The sequence below is a fragment of the Aptenodytes patagonicus genome, chromosome 3 (genome assembly GCF_965638725.1).
Source record: "Aptenodytes patagonicus chromosome 3, bAptPat1.pri.cur, whole genome shotgun sequence".
Classification (NCBI taxonomy): Eukaryota; Metazoa; Chordata; class Aves; order Sphenisciformes; family Spheniscidae; genus Aptenodytes; species Aptenodytes patagonicus.
Window position 1 is genome coordinate 4581825 of NC_134951.1, and position 6043 is coordinate 4587867.

Genomic DNA, 6043 nt, shown 5'->3' on the forward strand with positions numbered 1-6043 from the left:
CCAAACTGCGCCAAAACCACGGTAATCGGTTCAGCCATAAAGTCACCACCGTCGCAGGAGCGGGTTAATTTATGAGTACGGAGTACCCATTTCCCCTCTCCCGTCTCTGTGTCAGCTTGTTTATGCGTGTTTTGCTTCTCCAGCCTGTCAGGACTGTTATTTTTTGATGGGTTTATGAGGGAAACAGAAGGACCGCTTGTTCTGCAGGGAGAGGATCGCAGGAGAGGCAGCCCGGGAACGGGACTTTCCGGCTCTGATAAGATCACTCCAGCCTGGGTGAAGCTTCGGCACATCCCAGCACCCATCCGCCAGCACGCAGGACAGCCAGCGCTCCCGCAGCGGGGACCTGCGGGTGGGGAAACCTCCAGGGTGAAGAAGCAGCTGGGCAGGGGACCTCCATTTTTCCCTGCCATCTCGCTCAGGGATGTGGATGGGATACGATCGGCAGCTCCCGACCCCCCCAGTGACATCTTGCACTCTCTAAGACAACTCCCCCTGCAACACCCATCATACCATTTCGTCACCCTCCTCCATTCCTTAAACTGGGAGGTGATTCTGCCCCTCTACTCCACTCTCGTGAGACCCCACCTGCGGTACTGTCTTCAGCTCTGGGGCTCCCAGCATAAGAAGGACACGGACCTGCTCGAGCGGGTCCAGAGGCAGGCCACGGAGATGATCAGGGGGCCGCAGCACCTCTCCTGTGAGGACAGGCTGAGAGAGTTGGGATTGTTTAGCCTAGAGAAGAGAAGGCTCCGGGCAGACCTCATAGCTGCCTTCCAGTACTTACAGGGGGCTTATAAGAAAGCTGGGGACAGACTATTTAGCAGGGCCTGTTGCGACAGGACAAGGGGGAATGGGTTTAAACTGAAAGAGGGTAGATTTAGATTAGATATTAGGAAGAAATTCTTTACTGTGAGGGTGGGGTGACACTGCAAAAGGTTGCCCAGAGAAGCTGTGGATGCCCCATCATTGGAAGTGTTCAAGGCCAGGTTGGACGGGGCTTTGAGCAACCTGATGTAGTGGAAGGCGTCCCTGCTCATGGCAGGGGGGTTGGAACTAGATGATCTTTAAGGTCCCTTCCAACCCAAACCATTCTATGATTCTGTGATTCTATGAAATCTCCAGGGATGCTCCATGGCTGTGAGATGGAGGTCATGGCATGGCTTTTCCTCTTCCACCTGTCTTTCTATCATTGCTCACATGGGAGAAGTGGGAACATTCATCTGAGCGCTGGCGATGGCCACGGCAAGGCTGGATACGAGGTGGGAAGAAAAATACAACCCAAGCAGAAGGGGACGGTGGGGTGGACCGTCCCATGTGCAATGGACATGCACATTGCAACGCTGCTGGGTCACCTGCCCTTCTTTTCTGCTCTGATGAAAGGTTTTTCTCCCATTTATGTTCGTGGCACGCCCTGGGGCAGACTTGAGGAAGGCGAAGGGCAGCTCCGTGCGGGGATAACTGCTCTCCCGGGTGGGTGCTCACAGCTTGTTTTGCACACCAAGCTTGGTGGATGCTGCACAGCGAGACCTTTTTGATGGCTAACTCCATGACCTGCTCTCAGGTGACTGGTACCTGCCAAGCTGTGCTCCGTAGTTCATCTCAGACTCATCCTGCTGCGTTGCAGTCCCTGTTACTCCCTATCTTTGACATTTTACACCCTGAAATGAATCACCCAGTTCCCTTCAAGGCAAAACCCAGGTGTGGTTGTGATTGCCCAGGAGATTGCTGCCAGGAGGCAGCTAAGACTAGGTTGTACCAGGCTGGGCTCTCCCTACCCTTTACAGTCATCTGATATGATCCAGGCAGGCTTTGCACCCTCAAACAGCCCCTGCACGCCTTCCTTCTCCACCCAAATATACATGCACCCTTCCTGCCATGCAACACAAACCCTATTCTTGCAGGCTGCAAACTGGTTGTCCCATTATTTTGGGTGCTTTGAATTATCACCCAAAAAGAGGAGCTTGTTTTGGGGATCGGAGTCTCCCTTCACCAAGATGCATCCAAACACACCGTGGCCAGACTGTGCTGCTCAGGAGTATATGTTCAACCGAGATATTCAAAACACCGAACGGGACACAGAAAGCAGGACGAGTCACCTTTTCCCTGTATTTGCTTTTAATAAAGAATAATGACCTGTTATTATCATGATTGGGTAAAAGAGAATTTTTCTGCAGCATGCATTGCTGTCTATTGAACTCCTTTCCACTGGACAAGAATTGATGCTCATGGTTTGGCAAGTTTTAGAAAAGATTGTGCAGATGCGTAATACTACCCCGTTCAACAACCCCATGCAGCGCTACAGGCTTGGGGAAGAGTGGCTGGAAAGCTGCCCAGCAGAAAAGGACCTGGGGGTGTTGGTCGACAGCCGGCTGAACATGAGCCGGCAGTGTGCCCAGGCGGCCAAGAAGGCCAATGGCATCCTGGCCTGGATCAGAAATAGTGTGGCCAGCAGGAGCAGGGAAGTGATCGTGCCCCTGTACTCGGCACTGGTGAGGCCGCACCTCGAATACTGTGTTCAGTTTTGGGCCCCTCACTACAAGAAGGACGTTGAGGTGCTGGAGCGTGTCCAGAGAAGGGCAACGAGGCTGGTGAGGGGTCTGGAGAACAAGTCTGATGAGGGGCGGCTGAGGGAACTGGGGTTGTTCAGCCTGGAGAAAAGGAGGCTGAGGGGAGACCTCATCGCTCTCTACAACTCCCTGAAAGGAGGTTGTAGCGAGGTGGGGGTCGGTCTCTTCTCCCAAGTGACAAGCGATAGGACGAGAGGAAATGGCCTCAAGTTGTGCCAGGGGAGGTTTAGATTGGATGTGAGGAAAAATGTCTTTACTGAAAGAGTGGTGAAACATTGGACCAGGCTGCCCAGGGAAGTGGTTGAGTCCCCATCCCTGGAGGTATTTAAAAGACATGTAGATGAGATGTTTAGGGACATGGTTTAGTGGACATGGTGGTGTTGGGTCGACGGTTGGACTCGATGATCTTAGAGGTCTTTTCCAACCTCAATGATTCTATGATTCTATGATTCTACTAAGGATGGCAAAAAAAAAAAAAAATAGTTTTGGAGAGGATATAAACCTTCTTGCTTCAAAACAAAATCTCCAGCTAACAGGGCTCAGGAGGGAAATTTCTTTGTGATCCACAACTCTTATGCAGGGGTTTCTTTTATCTTCCTCTGTAGTAACACAGGCCGGCAAGTCTCGGGGTGATGGGTTACATGAATTCCTTGCAATTGTTTTGAATCCTGCTTATACGCTTTCTTTAACCAATAATTCAGAAAAAACCCAGCCCTAAAAGCCCTGGCTTACCAAGTCCGGCCCCTGCAATCAGAGGGAAGCACTTGATACAGTTAATTTTGCCACCTTCAGCTGCTCCCCCCCATGTTGCACAAGGGGCATGTGGCAATTTGGGGTCGGGACTTTCCTGCCTCTTTGTGGTTTGCATGGAGCAGAGAGCCCATGGTGACAGTCAGATGATGATTGCTAATGTGGCTTACACGAATTGCTGCAGCTTCCCATCCTCCAAAGCTGGACATCACTTGCTGAAGTGACCGGTGGATCCTGTCCCGTGGCTGAAAGCGCATCCCAGCGATCCCGATACAGAGACGATGGTGCTTTGCATAGAGATGGGCGATTTCTAGGCTCGGGGGTGGAGAAAATGAGGGGCGGGGGGGGAAGGAACCAGCTGTCACTGTCTTTAGTAACTGCCAGAACTCATGAGAGCAGATGAGCAGACCGAAATAGCAACACCAAACCTCAGGCGATCTATATCTGGGCCCTTCGGACTTCCCTGGAAACGTGGTCGGGTTGCCACATTACGCAGACACGCTCCCGGCCGCGCTCTCCGGAGCTTTGTTGATTCAGCCACTCCTCCGGCTTCGTTTGCCGGAGGAATTCAATTTCATTGTGCCTGAAGGCACGGCCCGTGTGGGTTTGTTTTGGTTTTTTTTATTAATTGCTGTATTTTTCTTCTGCACAGTAGGAGAAGAGAATGAATCACCTGCGGGATCTGGGGTGGCTGTGCATCAGAAGCAGGACCGCAGCAAGATTCTATGCTCCCATCGCCGTGCTAGCTGCATCTGGGAGGGAAAGCAGCTCCGTGTGTGCCAGGCTCCTGCTCTGGGAAGCAAGAAGGTGGCTACGATCCATCCTAACATGCTGAAGGTCAGAGTCTTAACTTCTTACCCACTTTACTGCGCTCTCCTGGTGAAGTACCAGCAGCTCCCCCTGCATTTAAGTAAGGAAATTCCATTCATATTCACTGAGTTGTTCTCCGTGTTTTTCTTCCCCGGGACTAGCAAAAAAAAAAAAAGAGCTAGATCGGTTTAAAGATTTACCAGAGCGTGTTGAAATAGCAAATACCTCAAGAAAATGACGTCAGAGATGCCTGAGCTGGGTGCAGATGCGATCGGGTGAAATTCTCCAGCCTGTATTAGGGAAAAGGTCGGATTAGAGGATTAAGAATGGTTCCTTCGGCATTAAATTATGTCTTCCACATGTGGTCCTGAAGTGGTGAGAGTCAGGACGACTCTCCTCTTGGGAGAGCGAATTCCCTGGTTGGGGTTCAGCTCCCACAAGTGCAGCTGCAGGAGACACCAGCAAGGACAAACCCCTTTTATCCCTTGGAAAACTTAAAATTTACACTGACAAAAACATCTCATAGGTGGTCTCCCTTCTCCGCATTGTTTCAGTTATAAAAAGTGGGTTTTTTTTTCATTCAAAACACTTAATTCCGTGTTATTACCCTTCCATTTTATGACAAATATATTTGAAACCTCAAATCCAATGTGTTGGTTGATGATGTGGTGACACTGTTGAATTTGGGATACTCTCCCCCAATTTTTGGAGCTATGAATGAGCTGCAGCCTCTCCTCTGCCCTCCAGGGGTGAGACAAGGTTGCTCAGCATACAGGAAAGCTAATAGATGGCAACTTGAAAATTGAGTTGTGGCTTGAAAACTGAGTTTTAGTTGAACTAGGGGAAAAAAAAAAATTGAGTCTGGGAGGGATTGCAGGGTACCCATAAAGGGATCTCAGAAACCAAGTGCACACAGAATCATTAGAATCATTAAGGTTGGAAAAGACCTCTAAGATCATCGAGTCCAACCGTCGACCCAACACCCCCATGCCCACTAAACCATGTCCCTAAGCGCCTCATCTACACATCTTTTAAATACCTCCAGGGATGGGGACTCCACCACTGCCCTGGGCAGCCTGCTCCAATGTTTCACCACTCTTTCAGTAAAGACATTTTTCCTCATGTCCAATCTAAACCTCCCCTGGCACAACTTGAGGCCGTTTCCTCTCGTCCTATCGCTTGTTCCTTGGGAGAAGAGACCGACCCCCACCTCGCTACAACCTCCTTTCAGGTGGTTGTAGAGAGCGATGAGGTCTCCCCTCAGCCTCCTTTTCTCCAGGCTAAACAACCCCAGTTCCCTCAGCCGCTCCTCAGAAGACTTGTTCTCCAGACCCCTCACCAGCCTCGTTGCCCTTCTCTGGACACGCTCCAGCACCTAATGCCGACGCACAGAGGTGTGAGGAAGGGAGGAGAAAATGCACCCCGGTGTTCTGGCCAGCACCCCTCGTGTGCAATTCACCCCTGGAAATTATTCCTGCACCCACCCGCGATTCTTCGATTTCTCTGCGAGCTCTGCAGCCCCGGCCCTGTGCTTAATTCCTGTTTTTTTCAGTGGATAGGAGGTGCTAAATGTCTCCGCGAGCCCGTGCGGCACTCTCCACCCCGTAACCGCTGGGATGTGGCAGGGCGGTGAATCCCTGGAGATCTTGGGTATCCTCCTCGGGAGTCCCAAAAGGCAGGGAAGGCGTCCGCCTCGCCTCTGTTATCCCGGCGTTCTCCGTCTCTCTCCATCCCTTTGTCCTCCCTGGCCTGACCTGCTCCAATTAATTATTCAGGCAAGAGCCACAGCACGGCAGCAGTTGCTATAGGCCGCCGTCATGAATAACAACAGGCGGCTATTTTTGTGCCTAACTCTTGTTACCTTGCGGTCAGGAGCGACGGGTCCCTGCCAGCTTTCTCCACGCAGAGCTCGC